Here is a 27,254-nt window from a genome sequence, read left to right as displayed (position 1 = left end):
AAAAAAAAAAGAGCTCCCTTTTCAAAGTGGTAAAATAATATGTTGAACAGGCAACTAAGCTTAAATAAGAACTGAACCCCAAGGTCTTAAGAAGAAAAAATTTCAAAACTTTTTAGACTCCACATATATCATTTAGTAACTTGCCAGCTTATCCAGCCCTTGATAAGATTCCATCTCCTGGCTGATTATAAAATAAGTTTAAGGTTTATTCCAATTTTAGGAATACCAAATTCTTGAAATAAGGAATTTTTCATTCTTCAGGAAAGAGATGTTTTACCTTTTAAATCACAAAGTAAACAAATACAGAGAATAGGTATTTTGAAGTGTAGGGTTTGTGTTTGCCTCTGTTTGTAACTTGGTATGACTGTAAATAAGAATGCAGGCTAGGCCAGGTGCTTATACCTGTAATCCCGGCACTTTGGGAGGCTGAGGCGGGTGGATCACCTAAGGTCAGGAGTTCAAGACCAGCCTGGCCAACATGGTGAAACCTCGCCTCTACTAAAAATAGAAAAATTATCCAGGTGTGGTGGCATGCGTCTGTAGTCCCAGCTACTTGGGAGGCTTAGGTGGGAGAATTGCTTGAACCCAGGAGGCAGAGGTTGCAGTGAGCCAAGATCGTGCCACTGCACTCCAGCCTGGATGACAGAGTGAGACGCCGTCTCAAAAAATAAATAAATAAAATAAAAATAATAAAGTAATAAATAATAACAGTAACTATCTTAGCAGGATGCCACAGTGGCCTTAATAGATCTATCTAAAAAGCCCACATAATTTCATGTCATGTTTTACTGTGCTCCATTTCCTCCTCTCCTGGACCCGAGTCCTGTTTCTTCCTTCTTTTTCCAAATCTACCTCAAAGCTTATCTCATCCCAAGCTTCTGTTTCGCGTCTGTACTTTTTTTTCTTTTCTCCACAGCCTCAGACCTCAGAACTGCTTGCTGTCACTCTGCTCTAAGTCAAAGATGCTTTGTGAAAAACAAAGGATCACTCCCCCAGGGATGACTTAAGCTTGTTGCAAGCCAGAACTATCAGAAGTTGACATGGGCTGGCGCAGTGGCTCACGCCTTTAATCGCAGCACTTTAGGAGGTTGAGGCAGGCAGATCACCTGAGGTTGGGAGTTTGAGACCAACCTGACCAACATGGAGAAACCCTGTCTCTCCTAAAAATACAAAATTAGCCAGGCTTGGTGGCGCATGCCTGTAATTCAAGCTATGCGGGAGGCTGAGACAGGAGAATTGCTTGAACCCAGGAGGTAGAGGTTGCAGTGGGCTGAGATCGTGCCACTGCACTCCAGCCTGGGAGACAGGAGTGAAACTCCATCTCAAAAAAAAAAAAAAAAAGAGGCTAACATGGCTCATGTAGCATGATTGTTCTCCTATGATGCTTTTTATGTGGAGGGTCATACATTTGCCTATAGCGAGGATATGTAGTAGGAGCCACTGTTACTATCAGTAGAAGGGGTGACTTGCTTTTTGTGTGTACTTTTCTATATTTTTTGAGTTTGTTAAAACTAATGTGTGTATGTGCACATATATTTTAAATTAACTCTGTTCAAAGCCAAGGCAGGAAAAATGTGCTTATTTTTTGCTTAGGGCAGCCTATAATTTTAATTGTTGTTTTCAGGTATTCAGTGAAAACTTGCCTTCTCCTTACCCTCTTAGTCTTATTATCCTGAGATGGTTTATTTCCTATGTTTTTGCCTAAGTTATTTTTGGGTAAGATTTGGTATAGGAACACACGTGCACATGCTCACATCAAACCACGATCTCAAAATACCCTCTTTCTAATGCTTAAAACATGTCAGAACTTTTTCTTATATAATATACTCAATTACTCTTTTCTTCTTGTTAAATTTTCTTTTCTCTTTTCTCCCTTTCAAAGCTACTGCCAATCAATACTCAATTACTCTTATAGAAAAACAGATTTTCTGAGTCCCATTTGTAGTCAAGAGGAATTTGAATCTGTCTAAAATCAGTAGTTTTTGAAAATACTGCCTTAGTTAACTAAGGATTGCTTTAGAGTTCCTTCAGCCAGAACCTAGCGATTTAGTTTTATATAATATTTAACATAGTTATAATCTTAGACGTGTTTTGGATTTTGACCTTATGTTAACTAGTTGATAATTTATAGTCACTGTCGATAGCTTTAGATTATTTTATCTAGGAGTAATAAAACTGTCTTTAAAAATATATATATGGGTAGATGAATAGATTTGAAAATGTTCTTATTGTCATTCTGGCTTTTTTTTTTTTTTTTTTTTTTTTTGAGATGGAGTCTCACTCTGTGGCCCAGGCTGGAGCGCAGTGGTGCCATCTCAGCCCACTGTAACCCCTGCCTCCTGAGTTCCATCAATTCTCATGCTTCAACCTCCCAAGTAGATGGGATTACAGGCACCCGCCACCATACCCGAATAATTTTTGTATTTTTCATGGAGATGGGGTTTTGCCATGTTGGCCAGACTGGTCTTGAACTCCTACCCTCAAGTGATCTGCCCACCTCAGCCTCCCAAAGTGCTGGCATTACAGGTGTGAGCCACTGTGACCAGCCCATTCTGGCCTTGCTACTTTCAACTCTGGCTTCTTCAAATTGCTAAGGTTTAACCGAATAAGGTTAACAATGACAACAGTGACACTCAGAAAAAACAGGTCCACACTTTTGCAATTTTTGTTTTAGGAGGAGTCAGTTTCTCCTTCCTCTCTTGTGCCATGGAACTCACTTTAATCCCGGTTCAGAGGACACAGAAGTCACGTTGCTTTCAGGACCTCCTCCAGAGCAGCTTCAGCTCCCTTTTCCTCAAATCGACAAATCAGCCTCCAGAGAGACTTTCAATGAGGTTCTCTTTCAATGATTTACTTCTCATGAGTAAATCAATTTCCAGCTCCAAACTGATAAAGTAAAATAAGGTGAGGGTTTGGTTCATGTGTAATTTTTGCCCGTATTATTTTTCTGCTAGACTGATAATCATAAACATGATTGTTGATAGTCTTTTAGACACAGGGTACTTAACCCAAGTTACCTACCGCAGATATAATGAGAAGGGGGGAAAGCAACACTTGCTAAAAATATAACATTTCTAAGAAATCCTAGTAACACTTTTTGAGTACTTTCTATATGCCAGGAGCTTTTCTAAGCACCTTATGTACATTTATTTATTTAATCCCAACAGCCTAGACAAGCTAGGCATTAGTGTTTCTCATCTCTGCATGTAGCTGTGCAAGTGTAATGGGCATCCATCTGGTTCTAGGATGGTAGATTTCAAAAATCATGTTTCCTTATAGTCATTTTTGGGTTTGAATAAAATATTTCTGTTAAATGTCCTTCTCTATGACGTGGCAAAGCTTTTGTTTTCTTGAGCCTTTCCCAAATCCATCAGTTACAGTAGGGTTTCCCTTCCGTTTCAGATTGCTGTTAAGCATTTTCTATGTGGCAATTTTAACACTTCCCTTCTTTCTGTACCACCCACTCAAGCTCATTCCAGGTGCCCTTAGCAAATGACTCCCAAGGCATTAAGTGGCCAAAGCTTATTTCATTGACCAATGAGGAGCCCTGTGCCATGTATAACAGAGTTACGCAGTTCCTGGGTTTGGGAGCGAAGGTTGCTTAAGCAAAGCTTTCGTTACAGTTAGCCTGTCGCATCCAGATTGGAAAGACTGGAAAGGTAGGGGAAACCTTATTTGTTTTAATTGAAGAGAAGAAGAGATAGTTATGTTTGGTTAAAGCAATTTAGTTCAGGCCAGATAAACAAATGATCCATTTTGTTTGTTTTTTAATTGAAGACCAAAAAAAAAAAAAAAATTGGAAGTTGGTAAGAATTTCAACTGCTGCAGTCTCCCTTACCAGTAGTAAAACCAAAATTCTTAAGTTATAAACATTTTTTAAAAAATCAGTTTATCTAGCAGCTTTTCACTTTACATGCTTGAAAAATCAAGATCTTCACAATGTTTTTGTTGTTGTTTTATAGTTTGCTGTTACTTAAACTATGGTGTAAGAAAGAGGAATGTATCAGGATTGTCATTTACATTTGTAATTAAAGCCATTTCCGAGTCAGTGTTTAGAGAAGAAAATTATAATTTTAAGATGTGATAACTAAAATAAGGAAAATTTAATGGAGCTAGCTTTATGATAATTAGCATATAAAGATTGACAATGGTGAACTTTTCTCAGAGAAACGTTCTGAAGACTCTCATCATTGTTTTAAAACCAATAGTTAAATTTATGAAATGTATATGCTTTAAAGCATTAACATTAGTTTCACTTTTGTTATAAGTAATAGTTTTGGTATATTTTATATTTGAAATTTGTTTTAATATTAACTCAAATGACCAGAGAAGTAGAATCTTTATTCACTTCTCTCTGTCTGGCAGTGGAGCAATTTGAATAGCATTTGAAATAGAAGCCAATCTTTCAAAGAAAAATATTCTTCTCTCAATGAACGCTTCTCCTTCATAATGAAAACTTTCTTCATTATGATGAATCCAGTTGCAATAAAATGTATACGTGAGAAATGCATAGTCTTATTTATTAGCTTACATCTGATATTTAGTGTCAAAAGATATGTTTGGGTTCAAAGAAAAGTGTAACTGGTTTTCCCTGATTACTTTTTTCTAAAGGTGGCTTAATATGGGTTTGTATTTTATAACAGAGATTAGGTAATACATTTATTTTAAAATGTGACAAATGAGAAATGGCACCATTTGCTTAAAATGTTTTTAAGTGTTTCGTTTTAAACTCTACTTTGGTCTAATTTGTAAAGAGAATTTTTTAATGTACGTATCACAGAGTGTTAAATCTCCAAGAATTTCAGTGACTGCAAATTCCCTTTTCTTACTTTGACATATTCATTTAAAAAGACTTGCATCCTGAGACTTTCTTTTATTAGATTTGTTCCCAATGCCTTTTTGTAAGACGTCTGCTGCTCTCGAGATCCTCATTATTTATGTCTTTTACTCTGGTTGACTCTCTGGGGGAGGTGGGTGTGGGGGTGGCCTACAGTCACAGTATTAACTATTCATAGTGGAGAATACTTGCTAGCCACCTTCCCCGGCATAAGTCAATGCTGCTTCTCAATTTCAAGCTGAGGTTCAAAGGTTTAGACTAACTTCACTGATCAGAGGTCAGGTAAGAATTGCTGCAATTTGTTGTTCAATTCTGCCGATAAGACAGAACTTCACAGCTATGATGATTGCTTTTTTCCACTTCTGCACAGAGGCCAGGCTGGGCAGTTAACAGCGTAATTTATACAAGTCAGCCCTTGGCACCTGAGTTTAATGAGTAACTAGCTAGTGCCCTAGGTTTCACTGGTACAAGGTGCATATTATAAAAAGGGTCAAATGTCAGTGCACAAACACAGAGTGGGGAGGGGCGTGGTAATCTCATCAGCACCATCGATGAATCATATGTAAAGATTCAATAATTTGTGTTTATTAAGATTGTATTTCCACTGTATGAACATTAGTATGTTCATTTTCTTTGCTATTTGAAAGAGGTAGATAATTTGGTTAGGTTTTTAGCAAGAAAGAACTGTCTGATTAGAGATTATTAACTAAGTAGTAGAAAATGAAATGGCAGTTTTGGTTACTCATCTTGTGGGGTCTCTGGGTTCTAAAATGTGATAACTTTTTAAGAAGCTAGGAAACAAGCCAGAATACCAGTTATTTCTAAGCCCATGATATTTATGCCTATGTGATATTCTCTGTTCGTCACCCAAAAATTTGAACTCCTATCTTTATTTCTAACCTATGTTGAGAATATCATTTATCTTTTAAAGCTGAATATTGGGGTTCTTGGAAAAATTCATACCAGATAGGCCTTAACAATTCTGAATTTGCCATTCAGTTTTAACTCCTCATGTTGACTCTGAAGCTGTAATATTTATGCACATAGAATCATTTGTCCTTTTGTTTGTTTGTTTGAGACACAGTTTTGCTCTGTAGCCCAGGCTGGAGTGCAGTGGCACAATCTTGGCTCACTGCAACCTCTGCCTCTCAGTCCCAGTTCAAGCAGTTCTCCTGCTTCAGCCTCCCACGTAGCTGGGATTACAGGCATGTGCCACCATGCCCAGCTAATTTTTGTGTTTTTAGTAGAGATGGGGTTTCGCCATATTGGCCAGGCTGGTCTTGAACTCCTGACCTTGTGATCCACACACCTCAGCCTCCTAAAGTGCTGGGATTAAAGGCATGAGCCACCATGCCCGGCCCATTTGTCATTTTTGTCATAGCACAAATTTGAATTTTCTACTCTTCCAAATGGGAGTGCAGCAGCAATTGGATTCTTCTTTAGAAAGCCTCGGGTTTGAACCACAGTTTCTTCACTTCCAGCTAAGGGACCTTAACAGATGGGCAGTGGGCAGCCTCATTGAACCTCAGTTCTGGCATCTCCAGAATAAGTAAAATAATAGATCTTGCTTCCTGAGGTTGGAGCAATGATTAAATAAGATGAGGTATGTGGATTGCTTTGCGCCGTACCTAGTGCATGAGAAACACTCAGTGAATGTTGGGTCATTACTATTATTAATATTATTATGTTAGTTAGGTTGTGAGTTCACCTAGCCTACCACTATACCATCTCAATTTGGTTTAGACTTGGTCTTGGCTCTGTTCATTTCATGAGGGATATAGTTGGGTGCAGCATAGAATAAGGTGATTTGGGAATGTTTCAGGATCCATTTCTTTCGGATGTCATGGGGAAGCTTATAAAATTCCTCCATTTCAAGTCTAGCACTCTTTTAGATGCTTTTTTTCTTTAGCTGATTTGCTGTCATGTGGCAAAAACTGTAAAAGGAGATAAATCCAAATTATCTGATTTCCTTTGAGAGCTCCTTTATTCTTCCAAGCAGTGGAAAACATTTGAGCTGAAAAAAAAAAAATCCATAAATGATACCTTACCGGTGGGCTAAATTGTATTATTGATTTTATATCTATATATATTACACTTACTAGAATTCACGCTTCCCAGAAATGAAAATATTAAAGTGGTTCTTTTTCATTCCTTTTTTTTTTTCATCTCAGTCCTATGGAGTCTAAAAATAGCATTTGAAGAAAAACATAATTTTTTTTTTTTTTTTTTTTTTTGAGATGGATTTTTGCTCTTGTTGCCCAGGCTGGAGTGCAATGGCACGATCTCGGCTCACTGCAACCTCCGCCTCCTAGGTTCAAGCAATTCTTCTGCCTTAGCTGGGATTACAGGTATGCACCACAATGCCCGACTAATTTTTTGTATTTAGTAGAGGTGGGGTTTCACCATGTTGGTCAGGCTGGTCTCAAACTCCCGATCTCAGGTGATCCATGCACCTTGGCCTTTCAAAGTGCTGAGATTACAGGTATGAGCCATTGTGCCCAGCGAAAATCATGATTTTCAACTACTAATGAAAATATAAAAATTATATACTTGGCATTAAAAAGGTAGTAACAACACCTCAGACTAATTAAACAATTAAGTGCCTACTATTGGCTTGGATTAGGGGTGGAACTCTGGGATTCTAGTTATGAGTAAGGTCTTGATTCTTCCCTGGTAGAGTTTAAAACTGACTCAAGATGACCAGCATTATAGCAGTTACTATAAGGCTAAACCAAAGAAAATTGCCAACAGTCCTACAAAATAGCAATTTCATGAGATTCAACCTAGTGCTGTATGAAGGATTATATGATGTTGGAACATATCCCTGGGGGCTGCAGGAATGGCTTCCTAGAAGGAATGAAGTTTGGGATGAGTGCAAGCTGGCTAGACAGGGGAATTGGTGAGGGCTGAAGCATTGGAACAGCGTGTGTAAGGAGGAAAGTGGCACAAGATGAGGCTGGAGGAGGACCTGGACTCTCTTTATAGGCCTATGAACCTTACCAAGGATACAGACTTAGCCTACGGGCAATGAAAGGAGAGTGTAGGGGTTTAAGCAGAAGGGTGATAAAACCAAATTGTGTCTGTGTGTGTATAATACATATATAAATAAAAATATAAATAGAATATATGATGTATAATACATAGATGTTATAATTTTATATAATCTAATATACAATTATATATTTATATATTTTCTTAAAATATAATCTATTATATATAATATATAATACATATGAATATTATATATTATACATATTACATTATACTTTATTTATTTAGAGACAGAATTTTGCTCTTGTTGCCCAAGATTGCCTGGCACAATCTTGGCTTACTGCAACCTCCACCTCCTCGATTCAAGCAATTCTGTCTCAGCCTCCTGAGTAGCTGGGATTACAGATGTGGGTCACCGCACACCGCTAATTTTGTATTTTTAGTAGAGACAGGGTTTTGCCAGGTTAGCCAGGCTGAACTCGAACTCCTGACCTCAGGCGATCTGTCCATCTCAACCTCCCAAAGTGCTGGGATTCCTGGCGTGAGCCACCGTGCCCGGCCAAACTGCTTATATTTTAAAAGGGCCCTTTACATGCAAAGAGACCTAGATTGATTGTAGCAGGCCTGAGTGAAAAGGGAGAAGCCAGCTGGGAGTCTACTGCAGGAGTCTAGGCAGGAGCTAGACTGGTTACTTTATGAGATGCTTTCAAATGTCATGTCTTGTGTAATCCTTGTTACGGTGATCTTTCAGTATGTGGGTGACAACCTGAGGCTCAGAAAGTTACATAGCATGCCCATGGTCAAACTGTGCAGGTGGTAAAGCAAGAGCTGTACCCCAGTTATTTGACCCTCAACATGGTGGTCTCCTGGCAACTTTAGGCCCCCAAGTACCAGCCTCCTTGGGTGAGGGCAATTGGTTTATCTTAAGAAAGGATCTGGCTGGGCATGGTCACTCCTGACTGTAATCCCAGCACTTTGGGAGGCCAAGGCCGGCAGATCACTTGAGGTCAGAATTTGGAGACCAGCTTGGCCAACATGGTGAAACCCCGTCTCTACTAAAAATACAAAAATTAGCCAGGCATGGTATGCGCACCTGTAATTCCAGCTACTCAGGAGGCTGAGGCAGGAGAATCGCTTGAACCCAGGAGGCAGAGGTTGCGGTGAGCTGAGATTATGCCATTGCACTCCAGCCTGAGTGATGGAGTGGGACTGTGTCTCAAAAAAAAAAAAAAAAGTTATGAAATGGATTGTGTTTGGAGTTATTCTGGAAAGTCAGATTTTTCTGGAAATAAACATTAACCCTAAGTGTTTTATTTTGGGGAAATGTCCTGTGTGAATAACCATGAAAGGCACATCCGTGATCCTTCTTTTCCTTTTTATGATGTAGCACAAAACGACGTGAATCCTGTGTGACATTTATACATTAATAATTTGCTTTCAGTTCATAGAGTTCACATGCTCATTACCTTGATATTACATTTTAAAGGGAGACATTTTACCATTAAAGAAAGAGTGAAAACTCTAAATTCTTCACAAATAATATATGCCAAGAAGGGTGCTTTATAAATATTTTCTCTGTTTTCCACAACTGCCCTGCTAGGAATGATTTCTACTTTACAGATGTGGAAACTGAGGCTTAGGAAAGTTGAATATTCTTGTCTGGATTTACTTAGCTAGCAGATGAGCGATGCAGGAGTCTAAATTTTATTTTATTGTCTTGACAGTGTACAATTAATTTCAAGACATACCTTCTTGTACTTTGTACATTTATTTTCAAATGTACTTTGTACATTTATTTTATCAGCCACTATGATGTTGATTACTAGTTATTATCCAGGATGCAGCATTTTGGGAATTATCTTTTCACAGAGTTGGGTCAAGATTATGTGTATTGAGACGTAAATCGTTTAATAGCTATTGCTCTATAATTTATTTGAGGGTGCTGCTTTTTTCTTTCAGGAGATCATTGAACAAGATTTAAACTAGGTCATGGTGAAATGTTATTGCTTGTGTTTCCATAAGGTTATAGATCTCAATGAGCACCCAGTCATTCCAATATAACGATAGTTAGGGCAGAATAATTTTGAGCTATAACTGATATGAAAGATCATGTAATCCAGAAGGTTTCCATCTGTGCTCTGTGGAGTCTTAAAGGTCTTAGGGTGTCTCCACAGGGACACAATGAATGATGGAACTGGAGGCACCTCCCTTCTTCATCCCCTACCCATACATGAACCAGCTCCTGTTTTATTGGTGTTGTTTTTGCATCTAGTTGGATTTTTGGTGGAAGAAAGGGTGCTAAACTAAAAAACAAAGAAAAAACAAACACAATGATTTTTTAAAATTTTGAGAACTATTGATAATTCAACTCCTTTATTATTATTTATTTTTATTTTTATTTATTTAATTTTTTTGAGTCTTGCTCTGTTGCCCAGGCTGGAGTGCAGTGGCACTATCTCAGCTCACTGCGACCTCCGCATCCCAGGTTCAAGCGATTCTCCTGCCTCAGCCTCCTGAGTAGCTGGGATTACAAGTGCCTGACACCACACCTGGCTAATTTTTTATATTTTTGGTAGTGACAGGGTTTCGCCATGGCCAGGCTGGTCTTGAACTCCTGTCCTCAAGTGATCCACTTGAGGACAATCCAAATTGAGTTCAATTTGACCTCTCAAATTGCTGGGATTACAGGCATGAGCCACTGCGTCTGGCCTCCTTTATTATTTTTTTTCCACAGGAGTAAACTTTGGCTCAGACAGGTGAAATGAACAGGGAATAACAGAGGTAGGGTTAAAACTAGCCTTCTCGTTCCCAGTCTGATTTTGAAACCACTGTGCCATATTGAATCTTGTAAGTGATTTGAAGCTTCAGATGACTTGAGGAGGGCTGTCTATAGTTTGGAAAATCAGGCAGATTATATTTCCACAAGTTGAAATAAAAATAAAAGTTTTGTGCTTACGGTATGTTTTAATTCCTCATCTGAAATATCTTTATCTTGAATTTTAAATTCTTTTCATTTGAATATTTTCTATATCATTATTTATTAAAGATTATCCTAAAACCTCAAATCATATTTCTTATGGGCCTCTCCATGCAAAGAACATTCTTGAAAGAGTCTTGACTCTGCCAAGTACAGTGGCTCACACCTGTAATCCCAGCACTTTGGGAGGCTGAGGAGGGTGGATCACTTGAGATCAGGAGTTTGAGACCCGCCTGGCCAACGTGGTGAAACCCAACTCTACTAGAAAATACAAAAATTAGCCAGGTGTGGTGGTGGGTACCTGTCATCTCAGCTACTTGAGAGGCTGAGACAGGAGAATCGCTTGAACCTGGGAGATGGAGGTTGCAGTGAGCTGAGACTGTGAGACTGCACTCCAGCCTGGGTGACAGAGAAAAACTCCATCTCACAAATAATAAAAAAAAAAGAGTCTTAATTCCATATTTTAGGGCAGAATAGTAAGTCTCTTTCCTGCCAAGTCTGATTGGTAGTGGATAGCTGGAGTACTTGCTTCAGTGGTTTTGAGAACCCTCTCTGGACCCTGCAGAAAAGAGTGTGAAGATCTGTCAGTGATGCGTAGCATAAGCCTGTAAATTAGCTATGAGCTAGATATTACTATCTCTGTAAAGGATATTACCTCTTCTTGCATAAATATAGGCTACATCTGTATTCCTTCTTTAGTCTTATGTGCATCTTGAAGTCGTGTACACTCTAAAGAAGGCAGAGAGAAAAACACAAATGGAAGAAATTGGTCATTTTCTTATTACTGTTCTCTGTTTAAGAATCAGATAAGTAGTTGAACTTTTTGGTTTGTAGAAAACATGATAATTAGAGTAATGGTATTTCATTTTTTGAAGAAAATGGCTCCCCAATTTCTAACCATTATGCTTATGAACTACAAGAGGACCTGGCCCACCAATTTCTAATGCACATATGAAAATTATGTTGAAATGGAAAATATTTCTAACCATTTCTTTTTTAACCCTTAGGATTTGCCTCAAAGGGCACTCCAAAAGTTGAACAGAGAAATCCTGAGGAAGCTGCCTGAATTTGCCTGTCTATTCTCGTTCTGCATCTTACAAAGGACCATACAAATTAAATTGTTGGTTTTGGTGAGTATACCTCCTCTGGTCCTTTTCCTTCTCGCTTAAGCAAGAATGTAAGTTTTCGCCCTATCAGCCAAGATACCTGCCGCTTAGGCAGTGTGTACCTGTTGTGTGTTCATGTGGCAACATTAGTGGTATAGAACATGGTAAGTCATTTGGAACCTACGATATAAACCTTTTTGTCTTTTAACACTTTACTTCTTTGTGGCTTAAGAGACAAGATGTGTTGCTTATAAGTCTTCCTCTTAACCTCCCAAATAAAAGGTCAACTGTGTTTCTTTTTTTTTTTTTTTTAAGACAGAGTCTCAGTCTGTTACCCAGGCTAGAGTGCAGTGGCACAATCTTGGCTCACTGCAGCCTCCACCTCCCAGGTTCAAGCAATTCTCATGACTCAGTCTTCCGAGTAGCTGGGATTATAGGAGTGCATCAGCCCACTTGGCTAATTTTTATATTTTTATTAGAAACAAGGTTTTGCCATGTTGGCCAGGCTGGCTCTCAAAACTACTGGCCTCAAGAGATCCATCAGCCTCAGCCTCCCAAAGTGCTGGGATTACAGACATGAGGAACAGCACCCAGCCAGTCAGCTCGGTTTCAATCAGACTATATTTTGATTGTCTGAACCAGGAAGGGTTCTTGGTACAAACTAGACTATGATTTGGTGTGATAGTATCTTGTGTTTTTGATCAATCCTCATACCATGTCTAACTTTCTGTTTCCTTGCCTGTCATATAAGGTAAAAATAACTGTCATCCCAATTCATGACAGTCCAAAGAATCACAACATATATAAAAGCACTTGGACAACATTTTAATCCTCTCCAAATAAGACTGAGCCCAGAAGGGGGAGGTTGCAATGAGCCAAGATCTTTCTTTTTCTTTAGAGGTGGAGTCTCACTCTGTCGCCCAGGCTGGAGTACAGTGGCGCCATCTCAGCTCACTGCAAAACTCTGCTTCCCGGGCTCAAGCAATTCTCCTGCCTCAGCCTCGGGAGTAGCTGGGACTACAGGCACATGCTGCCATGCCTGGCTTTTTTTTTTTTTTTTTTGTATTTTTAGTAGAGCCAGGGTTTCACTGTGTTGCCCAGGCTGGTCTTGAACTCCTGAGCTCAGGCAATCTGCCCGCCTCAGCCTCCCAAAGTGCTAGGTTATAGGTGTGAGCCACCTCGACCAGCTGAGCCAATCTTTCTGTAGATCTAGCAAGTGAGGTTATTCTATGGATGATGATCCTGTATGCTAGGAAGGGAAGATAAAAGTAAGACTAGCCTCACTCTAACCTTGGACCCAGCCCTCCTTTGCCCTAGCAACAGTGCTCACACAGCTCCAGAAGGTGGAGGCAGTAGATACTGGCGTGTCAGGAAGGGGCTGCTGGTGACACTGATGTGCCCAACAATCCCTGTGAGAGAAAACAGGTACCTTGTCTTAATGTTCTTCAGGCTGGGTTTTGGATTTAGTACATTGTATTCAGGGACTCAGAGAGCTAAATTTTTTTAATTGTAATTTTTTTCACCTTATAAAAGTATACTAATGGAAGGAAATCTGGAAATTATAGAAAAATGTAGCAAAACCTACCCATAATCCCACTATGCAAATATAACCACAATTAACATGGTGAATTAACTCCGATTTTGCTTGGTTGCTTAATTTTCACATGCCGTGGTCATCGCCCCGTCTTTCACTTTCCTCGGTTTCAGTTACCTGTGGTCAACTGTATTCCAAAAATAGAGGAGTACAGTATGATATTTTGAGAGAGAGAGACCACACTCACAAACTTTTATTAGAGTATTGCTATAACTGTTATATTTTATTATTGTTAATCTCTTACTGTGCCTGATTTATAAATTAAACAATCATAGGTATGTATTATGTATGTAAATATGTATAGAAAAAAACAGTATATACAGAGTTTGGTACTATCAGAGGTTTCTGGCATCCACTGGGGGTCTTGGAACATGTCCTCCTCAGATAAGGGGGGACTGCCACATAGCTTTATATTTTGTGGTTTTTTTGAGACAGAGTCTCACTCTGTTGCCCAGGCTGGAGTGCACAATCTCAGCTGACTGCAACCTCTGCCTCCCGGGTTCAAGCAATTCTCTGCCTCAGCCTCCTGAGTAGCTGGGACTACAGGCACCCACCACCACACCCAGCTGATTTTTTTGTATTTTTAGTAGAGACAGGATTTCATCATGTTGGCCAGGCTGGTCTTGAACTCCTGACCTCATGATCCACATACCTCGGCCTCTCAAAGTGCTGGGATTACAGGCGTGAGCCACTGTGCCCAGCCTACTGAATATCTTTAAATATTATTTAGCAAAGTTAAAATAGCTGAGAACATTAAACAGGTATTCTAAGCTGTAGTTATCCACAATTTGTTGATCATTTTTATACCATTGAATAGTTGTGTTTATTACACTACATGTAAATTATGTTCATTGCGTCGTGTTATATATAGCACTGCAGTAAACAGATTTGAGTGTAAATCTTTGCTTGGGGATTTGATTATACATGTCTATAAATGGAATCACTGGGCTAATGAGAATGGACTATTTAACGAACACTGTAAAGCTCTTGATATTGTTCAACTGTTTCAGAAACAGCAAATTATATCTGCCTTCCCACTATCCCCATGCATCATATATGACAATGTGCATTTCACAGGGCACATGTAAAAACCGAGTATTAACAATTTAAGAAGATTTAAAACCAGAAATATTTTCATAGAGACCCAAAAAATATTTAGGTTGGTGCAAAAGTAATTGTGGTTTTTGCCATTTAAATGTAACATCAAAAACCGCGATTATTTTTGCACCAACCTAATAAAGGCCTATTCCCTCCCCTTTCCCTACCCAATCTTTATCCAGTATCAGGTCTCTAAAGTAGAAGACAGTGTCACCAAATCTTTTATTACTTATCAACCTCAATCCCTCCCATCTCTCTATGGGAAAAGGATATGTGAGGCCTACATTCATTCACTGAACACTTATTATTACCACTTAGGTTCATTTCTTGCTCTCTGCATCAGGAGAAGTTGCTGGCTCATGTGACTTCTGTTTAATATGATTCTATGTTTGAAGTATCACCTACTTTTTTCCGCAGGAGCAGCACCATTTTACATTCCCCTCAGCAATGCACAAACATTCCAGTTTCTCCACATTCTCACCAACACTTGTTTTTTTGATAATTGCCATCACAGTGAGTGTGAAGTGGTAGATCATGGTGGCTTTGATTTGCATTTCCCTAATGATGAATGATGTTGAGCATCTTCTCATGTGCTTATGGGGCATCTGTGTATCTCCTTTTTTTTGTTTTTTCAAGGGTCTTTGCAGATGTATAATGTGTATCGTCTTTGGAAAAATATCTATACAACTTTTTTGTCCATTTAAAAATTAGCTTGTTTGCTTTTTTTGTTATTAAGTTGTAGTTCTTTATATATTCAGAATATCACTTCCTTATCAGACCTGATTTGCAAATTTTTTCTCCTACACCGTGGGTGGCGTTTTCACTTTCTTGACAGTGTCCTTCGGCGTACAAAAGTTATTAATTTTGATTGTTTACTTTATTTTTTCTTTTTTTGTTGTGCTTTTGAGGTTGTCCAAAAAATCATTGCCAAATCCAAGACCATGAAACTTCGCGCCCCTGTATTTTCTTCTAAGTTATAATAGTTTTAGCGCCTACATTTAGGTCTTTCCTCTATTTTGAATTTATTTTTGGAAGGAGTGTAAGTAAGGGCCAGGATTCTTTTAAAGGTGTTCTTTTGATTCCTGCCAAATCTCGATGAAAGCATGTGTCAACTGTGAAGAAAAGGACACAAGTACTCACAACCAACATTTGTTCTGAATGATTTTTCTTCCTCGTAGAGGCTTAGGTGGTTTCCCAACAGATAGGTGAAACAAAGCGTTTGGGGAACTGATGGCTCCTGTAACCAGGATACAGCAGTGAGGCAGGAGGTGGGCTCAGCAAGTGTTTTGTTGTAAATATGCTTGAAGGAATCCCCACAAAGACAACAGCAGGGTAGATAGAGGCTTAGGCTAGAAAGAAACCCTGTGCGTGTTACGTAGGTACATATGTTTGTAGCAGAGGGAGGGAGAAGAGGACACTCTGTTGTTGTAAACTGTGGGCTATAGAAGTTAAAAACATCTTTGTACAAAAACAAATTTCTTTTCATGCTGTTTCAGAGAAAGAAACTAAATTAGCTACAATTATGTGCTAACTATGTTTCCAAAACAGTTGTCCTAGTTCTGTTTTATCGTGGACAGAACCTAGCTGTACTTAACAAAATGTGAAGTCTGTCTAGGCTTCCATTGGAGAATATTGAAAAGTACAAAGAGTCCTCGGGCTGTATAAGCTGCCTCGCCTAGCTTCAGATGTCTGCACTGGACTGGCTGCTGTCTGGTGGGCTTGGAGATGATAGCAGCACCACGCTAATGCAACTGAGGGTCTCAGAGGTCTCCCCACATGAACAAGATTCTCTCTTAGGCTTTCAACATTGGAATGCTTGATATTGACCATTGGCTGTCCAAATTTCAAATAAATTACTGTTAAATCTTTTTTTTTTTTTTTTTTTTTTTTTTTTTGAGGGGGTTTTCGTCTCCCAGGCTGGAATACAATGGCTCAATCTCAGCTCACTGCAACCTCCGCTTCCCGGGTTCAGCAGTTCTCCTGCCTCAGCCTCCCAAGTAGCTGGGATTACAGGCACCTGCCACCATGCTTGACTAATTTTTGTTTTTGTTTTTGTGTTTTTTAGTAGGGACGGGGTTTCACCATGTTGGCCAGGCTTGTCTCGAACTTCTGACATCAGGTGATCTGCCTGTCTCAGCTCCCAAAATGCTGAGAGTACAGACATGAGCCACCGCGCCCAACCTGTTAAATCTTTTAAAATTCTGCCATCAGAACCTATGAGAAACAAAGTGTGACCCAGCGCATCCCTGTTTTGCTTTCTGTGGGGACTGGTTTAGGTCCTCAGCAGTGTGGCCTCTGTAGGTCCTCATTTCCCTTTGTCCCAAAAAGGGATTTGGGGAAAGAGGAAATAACTAAGCCAATTACATTTTCTGATGCATGGGATAAGATAGACCATGCTTTCTAAAAAACAATTTGCAAGACTGGTATATTATATTTCCCTTGAAGCATTAAAGTCATTTCACACTTATTAACTCAAAGACTATCCAGTATTTCCCTCTGAGCCTGAGAATAAATGATTAGCTCAAATCAGGGGCGTTTTTACTGATGTATTAGTTTTTCAATTGAAATATTAACTCCAAGTGCACTCAGTGAAAGTACAGAGTACGCGGGACATGAATAGCAATTAAACACCAACAAGCGTTCCAGGAGTTTAGTAGACCTGGGAAATTTCCTGACACCTGAATTTTTCATTGTATATACTCTAGGTTCAGTAAAACTCTAGATATATATTTTCTGTTCATTTCCATTCTTAATTTAAGTGCATATTTCATAAGTTTCTTTAATTAATATAGTTGTGCTTTCTATGGAGATTCTAAGAATTTCCAACTGACTCTAACTGCCTAGTTTAGAGACTGGGAAAACTGGTTCTCCTTCCTTCTTCTTTTAATTATCTTTTTTTTTTTTTTTTTTTTTGAGACAGAGTCTCCCTCTGTCACCAAGGCTGTAGTGCAGTGGTGGGATCTCAGCTCACCACAGACTCTGCCTTCAGGGTTCAAGCGATTCTCCTGCTTCAGCCTCCCAAGTAGCTGTGATTACAGGTGCCCACCACCATGCCTGGCTAATTTTTGTAGTTTTAGTAGAGATGGGGTTTCACCATGTTGGCCAGGCTGGTCTCGAACTCCTGGCCTCAAGCAATCCACCTGCCTTGGCCTCCCAAAGTGCTAGGATTACAGGCATGAGCCACCTAGGCCTATTCCCATTTTTCAGTTGAGTGAACTGAAGCTTGGGAGAGTAAGTCACTCACCTGAAGTCACACAGTTAATAAATGGGATGGAACTCAAGCAGCTGGGCTCTAGCTCAAGCACTGTCATACGCAGCCTCTCAAAATACCTTCAAATGAAAGAGTGATTAAAAACTTCCTACGGCTGGGTGAGGTGACTCACGCCTGTAATCCCAGCACTTTGGGAGGCCACAGTGAGCAGATCACAAGGTCAGGAGTTTGAGACCAGCCTGGCCAACATGGCAAAACCCTGTCTCTACTAAAAATATAAAAATTAGCCAGGCGTGGTGGCAGGTGCCTATAGTCCCAGTTACTCGGCAGGCTGAGGCAGGAGAATCGCTTGAACCCAGGAGGTGGAGATTGCAGTGAGCCGAGATCGGGCTGTTGCACTCCAGCCTGGGTGATAAGAGCAACACTCTGTCTCAAAAACAAAAACAAACAAACAAACAAACAAAAACCTGCCTTCATGGGCAGGCCCCACTTATGTGCCTGTTTCCTTGTGACACAAAATCTCTACCAAATTCCTGAGACAGTATAGCAGAAGCTAAGCCTATCAGTTAAAGCCAAAAAAATTAAAAAAAAAAGTTATAGACATTTTATAGCTTCCTGGCCAGTACCTACTTTACCAAGAAAGTTCTAGGGATATTAATATTGGCATTCAATATAGTCCATTACGGGTTTGTGTGGCTTTTCTATGTGACATTCCTGATGCCTGGGCTATGTGTTAGAAATGCCAGCTCCTGTACCGAAGCTGGCCTATTCATGACTCCTTTTGGCCATGCAGAAACACCGCCAGATAGTACCTGGGTATGACTATTTGTACCCAGTCCTACATGCAGGTAAACCACAAAAATTTTTTTTAATTATTTTTATTATTATTTTTTAGAGACAGAGTCTTGCTCTGTTGCCCAGGCTGGAGTGCAGTGGCACAATCATAGCTCAATGCAGCCTCGAACTGCTCGGCTCAAGCAGTCCTCCCACCTCAGCCTCCCCAGTAGCTGGGATTTCAGGCATGTGCCCCCATGCCCAGCTCTACCACAAAACTGATATAAATCGAAAAGTGAAAAAAATGTCTCAAGCGATTTGGTGGATGTGAGATATAAAAGGAAAACTCTTTTTGTGGCTCTGTCCTACCATGCTCCTTACAAAAGACAGTGCACATTCATTCACTCTTCTATTCATTCATTCTTTTATTCAAACATTCATTCAGTGCCAGGCACTGGGGATAAAATAAAATAAGCATTCCTGCCTTTGAAATGCTTCAATTATAGCTAATAAAATAAGGTATAAACGCTATTGTTTTAACTTTTCTAAGACATTTCAAACAATGCCTAAGGAAATAGAGCCTTTAATATCTAAAATCACTTCATAATAAAGGCGAATTTAACTTTTTCTGTGTTAAAGAACCTCTCTCATATGGTCCCATTTCTAACAGGGTTCTTTGAAAAGACTTAGAAACAAATGAAATTGATAAAACAGCCCACAATATTCACAAATACCACAGGATGACGAAGGTTCTTACTCATGTCAGTGGACTCATGGTGCTTACTTTTCCAAATTTTTAAACAAGCCATTGTGTATTAGAGTTTAACCTTAGCCATATGTTTACTGAAGGACATGTTTTTAAAATTATTGTTTTTGTTTTTCACTATGTACCCCAAAAAGGAAGAAGAGAAAAGGGGGGAAACACCCAAATATCACCAAAGCTAGAGAGGCGGAACAACATTGAAATGATGCAGTCAATCAAAAGAACATGTATTTTCTGGATTACAGTTGTATTTAATGCATTTTGTCTTTATTTTCCACTGGAAAGTTCATTTCTTCTTTTTTCTCATAAAGAGCCTACTATGGTCATACTGTCATACATATAGTTGATTTTGAAAATGTTTTTAGCTTCCAAAATACCCGACATTCCGCAGTTATAGAAGAAAGCATTTTAACTCATGACTTTTTCAATGTTGAGAGTATTCCTGGGCGAACGCTATTTCACTGTAACTATTGCCTTGAGAGAACTGGTCAACGAACAGTGACATCAGCATAACCAGGATCTATTTTTTCTGTGGTAGCAGATATTGTTTCCTAGTTGCAGCTGAAATGACTAATGTTAACCAAATAAAAGCAGAAGTTCACACCTAAAACTAAATCTAATCTTTGAATATGTCAGTCTGTGTCAGAGCCTTTGTTTCAGGACAGGCAATTTGTCATTTGTTTTACAAAAAGACCTATGTTATTTTTGTATACTACTATTTGACATGCCACCAGAAGGCACATATTGTACATGTACTCATGTACAATATAACACAGTAATAACAGACCGTAGTGTTGACTATGTAACTGCTACTTGCAAACTACTAATATAGTTTGAAATTAGGAGGAAAAGGCTAACATTCACACACCATTATAAATGACCGTAAGCTTATGTTTGGGAAGGTTCACTTCCTTTTTATTTTATTTTATTTTATTTTATTTTATTTTATTTTAATAGAAGGTCTCACTATATTGCCTAGGTTGGTCTCAAACCCTGAGTCTCAGGTGATCCACCCACCTCAGGCTCCCAGAGTGCTAGGATACCACACCCAGCCAAAAGTTCACTTTCTAAATCTGTTTGGGCATAAATTTAAGAAAAAATTTTAACTTAATCCCCAATGTGATAGTAAAATTTAAGAAATTTAAAGAATGAAAAATACCCTTGGTTGGGCACAATGGCTCACGCCTGTAATCCCAGCACTTTGGGAGACCAAGGCCGGCAGATCACTTGAGGTCAGGAGTTCAAGACCAGCCTGGATAGCATGGTGAAACCCTGTCTCTACTAAAAGTACAAAAAAATATTAGCTGGGTGTGGTATGCGCACCTGTAATCCCAGGCTGAGGCACGAAAATCACTTGACTGGGAGGCGGAGGTGTTATAAACTGAGATTGTGTCACCACACTCCACCCTGAGTAACAGCCTTTTACACAAAAAGAGTGCAGTGGCGCTATCTTGGCTCACCACAACCTCCGCCTTCTGGGTTCAAGCGATTCTCCCTGCCTCAGCCTTCTGGGTAGCTGGGATTACAGGCGCCCACCACCGCGCCTGGCTAATTTTTGTATTTTTTAGTAGAGATGGGGTTTCACCATGTTGGCCAGGCTGGTATTGAACTCCCGACCTCAGGTGATCCACTCCCCTCAGCCTCCCAAAGTGCTGGGATTACAGGCGTGAAACACTGTGCCCAGCCCCCACAAATTTTAAAATTTTTTAAAATTTTATCTGCTATATTTGGACTCTGAGTTTGGTTTGGCTTTGGATATAAAACAACTCCAGCGCCAAAAAAGAAGTTAAACTATAAAGCATCACCCCAAAGATAAGGCATCCTTATTAAACTACAGTCACAAATTTGCCATTATCTAACTGTGATTTTGAACTAAGCACATGATCACCTTCCTTCTCAGTTTCTCTATCAAGAAAATGAGGCTGGCCGGGTGCGATGGCTCACACCTTTAATCCCAGCACTTTGGGAGGCCGAGGCAGGAAGATTGCTTGAGCCAAGGAGTTTGAGACCAGCCTGGGCAACATGGCGAGACCTCATCTCTACAAAAAATAAAAAATCAGCCAGGTATGGTGGTAAGCACCTGTAGACCCAGCAACTTGAGAGGCTGAGGTGGGAGGATGGTTTGAGCCTGAGAGATCGAGGTTGCAGTGAGCCGTGATTATGCCACTGCACTCCCGCCTGGGTGACAGAGCCCTTGTCTCAAAAAAAGAAAAAAAACATGGGAAAAATAAGAAAATGGGACTAATACTTTTGTATCGTATTATTGGTATATATAGATACATAGGCATAATATGTACAGCAAATATGTATCTATAAATTCTCAATAACTTGAATCATATTCTTAAAGACACAGGAAATTTCCCATCTAAAATAATACTGCTATGAAATTTTTGCAATCAAAGATTATTTTTATAATTAAAAAGTAATCACGCATCAAACTACCAGTTCATATATTCAACTTCTGGCACATAACATTTTTCTAAGAAGGAATACTATGCCCAGGTTTCTCTTGTAAACTGCTTCAGTAATTTTAATATTTTAATTTTAACATGGCATATGATACCGTAATTAGTTAACAGGCAATATTTAGGGCCTACTCCATTCAATGGGGAAGCACAAAGCTCCCGCGCAGGAATACTAAGGAGTGAGAAAAAGGACATAATACTTACATAATTGGACCAATGTAAAAGGGAACATAAAAGCCATTACACATTTCACATGTACAGTGTCTTAAGGCACTTTCTCATGTACATGTAGGAGGTAATATCTGTGTAAATGTCCTTTCAGTTTATCCGTAAACATTTGGGAGTAAATTCCTGCGGGTTCTTTACATTTTGATTTTAAAAAGTATCTTGCCAGGCAGATAATTTACAATTCCAAACTGTGACTATACAGTTGTCTACCAAAAGAAAATCCCTGAAAAACATTCACTCTTGGCCATCTGGAATAATAACAAAGGACCTTGAGCGTTTACTGAAGCCAGATACCTTTTTCTTTTTTGTTTCTTTTTGTTTGTTATGAGGCAGGGTCACCCTCTATTGCTCAGACTCCCTGCAGCCTCGACCTCCTGGGTTCAAGCAATCCTCCTACCTCTGCCTCTTGACTAGCTGGAACCACAGGTGTGTACTATCACACCTGGCTAATTTTTGTATTTTTTTGTAGAGACAGGGTCTCACTATGTTGCCCAGTCTGGTCTGGAACTCCTGATCTCAAGCAAGCTTCCCACCTCAGCCTCCCAAAGTGCTGGGATTACAGGCTTGAGCCACCACACCCAACCAGCCAGGTACTTTTAATCCTCCCCACATTGTCATTGATAATATTATCACCATTTTATAGATGGTGAAGCTGAGGCTCAAGGAGAGAAAGTGACTTGTGTGATGGCATTTGTTTTTCAAGTGGTACAGTCAAGATAGGAAGCGAGGCAGTGTGGCCCCAGAGCCTGGGCATGTAACCGCTGCCTCATCACGATCCTATGTTCTCACTTAAACATTGCAATTATGTGAATTTTAGTTCTTCAACATTTCCATGTAAGAGTTTAATTTTGTATTACCCAGGCTGGAGTGCAATAGCATGATCTCGGCCCACCGCAACCTCTACCTCCCGGGTTCAAGCGATTCTCCTGCCTCAGCCTCCCGAGTAGCTGGGATTACAGGCTCCCGCCACCATGCCCGGCTAATTTTTTGTATTTTTAGTAGATATGGTGTTTCACCATGTTGGTCAGGCTGGTCTCAAACTCCGGGATTACAGGTGTGAGCCACCACGCCTGGCCGTTTTTTAAATCTAAAAACATAGTTTGAACATGTTAACTCCTTACCAAGAGCCAGATATAGGCAATGGGACAGCTTGCAGAACTCTTTGAAAGCTTAGAAGAATGGTAGGGAGGGTGGAGAGGGGAAGCGATGGGGATGGTAGAAAGTAATGATTTCCCAACAGCTTTCCCATGTGTCTGTGCTTGAAATTTCTTCGACTCTATTAGCCCATGTCCATTTCTCACCCATCTTACCAGTTAACACTGGCTATTGCTAAACCTGCTGTAAGTAAGAAAGTAGCAAAGAATGAGTATCATGGTAGAAAGAGCTTTGGCTTTGTCATCAGATTGACCTACATGTCAATTCTTTAAGTTTGGTCAATCTCCTGATCTTTAAAAAGGGGCAATATGGTCAGGTATGGTGGCCTCGCCTATAATTTTAGCACTTTGGGAGGCTGAGGTGGAAGGCCACCTGAGCTCAGGAGGTCGAGACTAGCCTGGCTAACATGGCGAAACCCTCTCTGTACCAAAAATCCAAAAATTTAGCCAGGTGTGGTGGCACTTGCCTATAGTCCCAGCTACTTGGGAGGCTGAGACAGGATTCACTTGAACCCAGGAGGTGGTGATTGCAATAGGCTGAGAAGGTGCCACTGCACTCCAACCTGAGCAACAGAGTGAGACTGTCTCTAAAAATAAATAAGTGAAAATAAGTAAATATATAAATAATAAAAAATTAAAAGGTGCAGTAATAGCTAACTCTGATCCTACCCTTACTTAGCTTTGTTCTAAGCCCTTGACTATCTCATTGATTTCTCCCAGTGACGCTTTGAGATGGTGATAATTATCACTATTCTCCTTTTTGCAGGTGAGGATAATGAGGAATCCGAATTTTAAATAGTTTACTAATGTGTCATACAGCTATACAGCTGAAGAGTTGGGGCTCAAAACCAGGAAATCTGACTTTGGAGCAGAGGTTGGCAAATGTTTGCAGTAAAGGTCCAGACAGTCAACAGTTTGGGTTTCAAAGGCCATATAGCCTCTGCCTGCTACTCAGCTCTGCCACTGTCCCCATCAACACAGCCATAGACTAATATAAACAAATGGTCGTGGTTATTTGCCAATAAAACTTCATGAAAACAGCCAGGGGGTCAAACATGCAGGTCTCCAGCAGGCATCTACCCCTACTCTAGAGCCCACATTTAAAATTGCCACTCATAGAAATGTCATGAGAGATCAAATTACACATATGTGTTCAAAAAATATAGTAACTATCATTAACTTGGGAGTTTTTAAACCATACATTAAGGAAGCTCTTGGAGAGATTATTTATTCCTTTAAAAAAAAATTTGACCTCTGAGAGCATAAAACAAGAGAGATTCTTTCTAATCCATCTCCTTACCTCTAGATTGCTTTTAAGCTGCCTATTCTCTCTCTCTCTCTCTCTCTTTTTTTTTTTTTTTTTGAGACAGAGTCTCGCTCTGTGTCAGGCTGGAGTGCAGTGGTACAATGTCAGCTCACTGCAACCTCCGCCTCCTGGGTTCAAGCGATTCTCATGCCTCAGTCTCCTGAGTAGCTGGGATTACAAGCACACACCACCAGATCCAGCTAATTTTTGTATTTTTAGTAGAGGTGGAGTTTCACCATGTTGACCAGGATGGTCTCAATCTCCTGACCTTGTGATCTGCCCTACTCGGCCTCCCAAAGTGCTGATATTAGAGATGTGAGCCACCGCACCCGGCCTGCCTATTCTCTTTTAGCACCGCTCTGTTCTTAGCACGTAAGTGAGATACACTCTCCAACCCCTTTTCCAGAAATACTAGACATTAGGTGGGACAGTATCCTCCTCTGAAATTCTCACGGTGCTAACTGCTGGCAGTCAGCAGCAGGTCTCACTCATAAAGATGCTCAATAAAACGGAGCTCATCTTCATCATCTTCATTCATTCTATAACATCATTGTGTATTACATTGGCAATAACATGGCATATGATAACATAATTAGTTCTAAGTGTAAGAGGTTAAGTAGAACTTCTACTGCTGTATAATTTCCATCTGTCTGTAAATATAATTAAACAAGAAATAGATTTTCAGTCCTCGGCTACATGTTATAGCTGGCTCATTCCCTGAGATCTGTTTTGGCTCAAAGTCCATCGCTGCTTGTGCACTTTACTAAGCCACTGTCTTCGTTTTGGCACTCAATCAATGTTTGTTGAAGGAAGGTTTGTGACCTCCTAGGCCTGAACAATCCTATATGGTTTTCTATGTTCCCTCCCACCCCTCTGCCATTGTTTCTAGCACAGTGCCTGTTACAAAATAAGTAATCTCTAAATATTTATCACTATTGATTGTTTTAAGAAGGAAACCACAGTTCCTTTAATTATTTGACAATTTTTTTTTTTTTTTTGAGACGGAATCTTGCTCTGATGCCAGGCTGGAGTGCAGTGGCAATATCATGACTCACTGCAACCTCCGCCTCCCGGGTTCAAGCAATTCTCCTGCCTCAGCCTCCCGAGTAGCTGGGACTACAGGCGCTCACCACCACACCCAGCTAATTTTTGTATTTTTGGTAGAGATGGGGTTTCACCATGTTGGCCAGGATGGTCTCGATCTCTTAGTCTCGATCTCTTGACCTCAAGATCCACCTGCCTCAGCCTTCCAAAGTGCTGGGATTACATGCGTGAGCCACTGCCCACAGCCATATTTATTGTCTTTTAAGTGTCAAGCTTTGAGGACTTTATTATAACCAAGAAGAGACATAAATTCTGCTCTCTCAGAGTTTACATTCTAGTTGTAGAAAAAAGACTAAAAAAGAACTGCAGTAGCAGTATATATTATGAAAAGGCGGATGTTTATAATAGACAGTAGATCTGACCTGCCAGATGCTAGACTAAGGTTGACAAGATACAGAACTTCAGGCCTATACTGAAGTTTTTCGTCTCTTGTCCCCTTGTAAACACTTCTCAGGTCTCCTGCTTGTTTAGCAGAATAGTTCATAAACACATTTATAAAATTGTTTCTATTCCTCTGAATAAAACACCTGGTACAAGAGCTACTCATTCTTTCAGTAAGGACTCAGCCTGACCTAGACCCTTCACAATCTGGTTTCATTTTCTTTTTTTTTAGTCAGAGTCTCGCTCTGTCGCCAGGCTATAGTGCAATGGCATGATCTTGGCTCACTGCAATCTCCGCCTCCCGGATTCAAGCGATTCTCCTGCTTCAGCCTCCCAAGTAGCTGGGATTACAGGCACCCACCACCACACCCAGCTGAATTTTGGTATTTTTAGTAGAGATGGGGTTATGCCATGTTAGCTGGGCTGGTCTTGAACTCCTGACCTCGTGATCCGCCCTCCTTGGCCTCCCAAAGTGCTGGGATTAGTGGCATGAGCCACTGCACCTGGCCTCATTTTCTTTTTGAGCTTCATCTTATGCCCCGTATCTACCTCCTACATTTCACCTATTCAAGACTATTCCAGCATTTTTGCAAACGCCTGCCTCTGCTCATAATGTTCCCTCTGCTCTGTCTCCTTTCCTTCCTTTTTTTTTTTTTGTTAATTTTCTTTTCCTTTTCCTTTTTTTTTTTTTTTTTTTTTTTTGAGATGGAGTCTCGCTCTGTTGCCCAGCCTAGAGTGCAGTGGCATGATCTCGGCTCACTGCAGCCTCTGCCTCCCAAGCTCAAGTGATTTTCCTGCCTCAGCCTCCCGAGTAGCTGGGACTATAGGTGCATGTCACCACACCTAACTAATTTTTCAATTTTTAGTAGAGACGGGGTTTCACCATGTTGGCCAGGCTGGTCTTGAACTCCTGACCTCAGGCAATCTGCCCGCCTCAGTCTCCCAAAGTGCTGGGATTGTAGGCATGAGCCACTGTGTCTGGCCAGCCTTGACTATTTGTAAGAGCCAGATCAAGACACCAAGCCCATTTTGGAGGAGAACTGTACAAAATAACAACTTCTTTTTGTTTTTTTGAGACAGCATTTCACTCTTGTTGCCCAGGCTGGAGTGCAATGGAACAATCTCAGCTCACTGCAACCTCTGCCTCCTGGGTTCAAGCAATTCTCCTGCCTTAGCCTCCCGAGTAGCTAGCTGGGATTACAAGCACTCACCACCATGCCCAGCTAATTTTTTGCTTTTTTTTTTTTTTTTTTTTTTTTTTTTTT

General features: G+C 40.1%; 1 protein-coding gene across 13 annotated transcripts in view; it reads left to right on the top strand.

The window, feature by feature from the left end:
- RBM47 (RNA binding motif protein 47) overlaps positions 1-27,254 on the top strand; it is a 204,471-nt gene that overhangs the window by 148,760 nt on the left and 28,457 nt on the right. For 11 of the 13 annotated variants that reach the window (XM_032274013.1, XM_032274001.1, XM_032274007.1 and 8 more), the window contains one exon: positions 11,813-11,935. The gene's annotated coding sequence lies outside the window, so the exon portion shown is untranslated. Of the gene's footprint in view, positions 1-2,490; positions 3,660-11,812; positions 11,936-21,393; positions 21,416-27,254 lie in introns of those variants that run through there. The other 2 variants (XM_032274008.1, XM_032274012.1) reach the window with 2 other exon arrangements.

This window comes from Sapajus apella, unplaced genomic scaffold, assembly GCF_009761245.1.
Source record: "Sapajus apella isolate SASKATOON/1434 unplaced genomic scaffold, GSC_monkey_1.0 scaffold5, whole genome shotgun sequence".
Taxonomy (NCBI): domain Eukaryota; kingdom Metazoa; phylum Chordata; class Mammalia; order Primates; family Cebidae; genus Sapajus; species Sapajus apella.
This window is presented reverse-complemented; position numbering and strand designations above follow the sequence as displayed.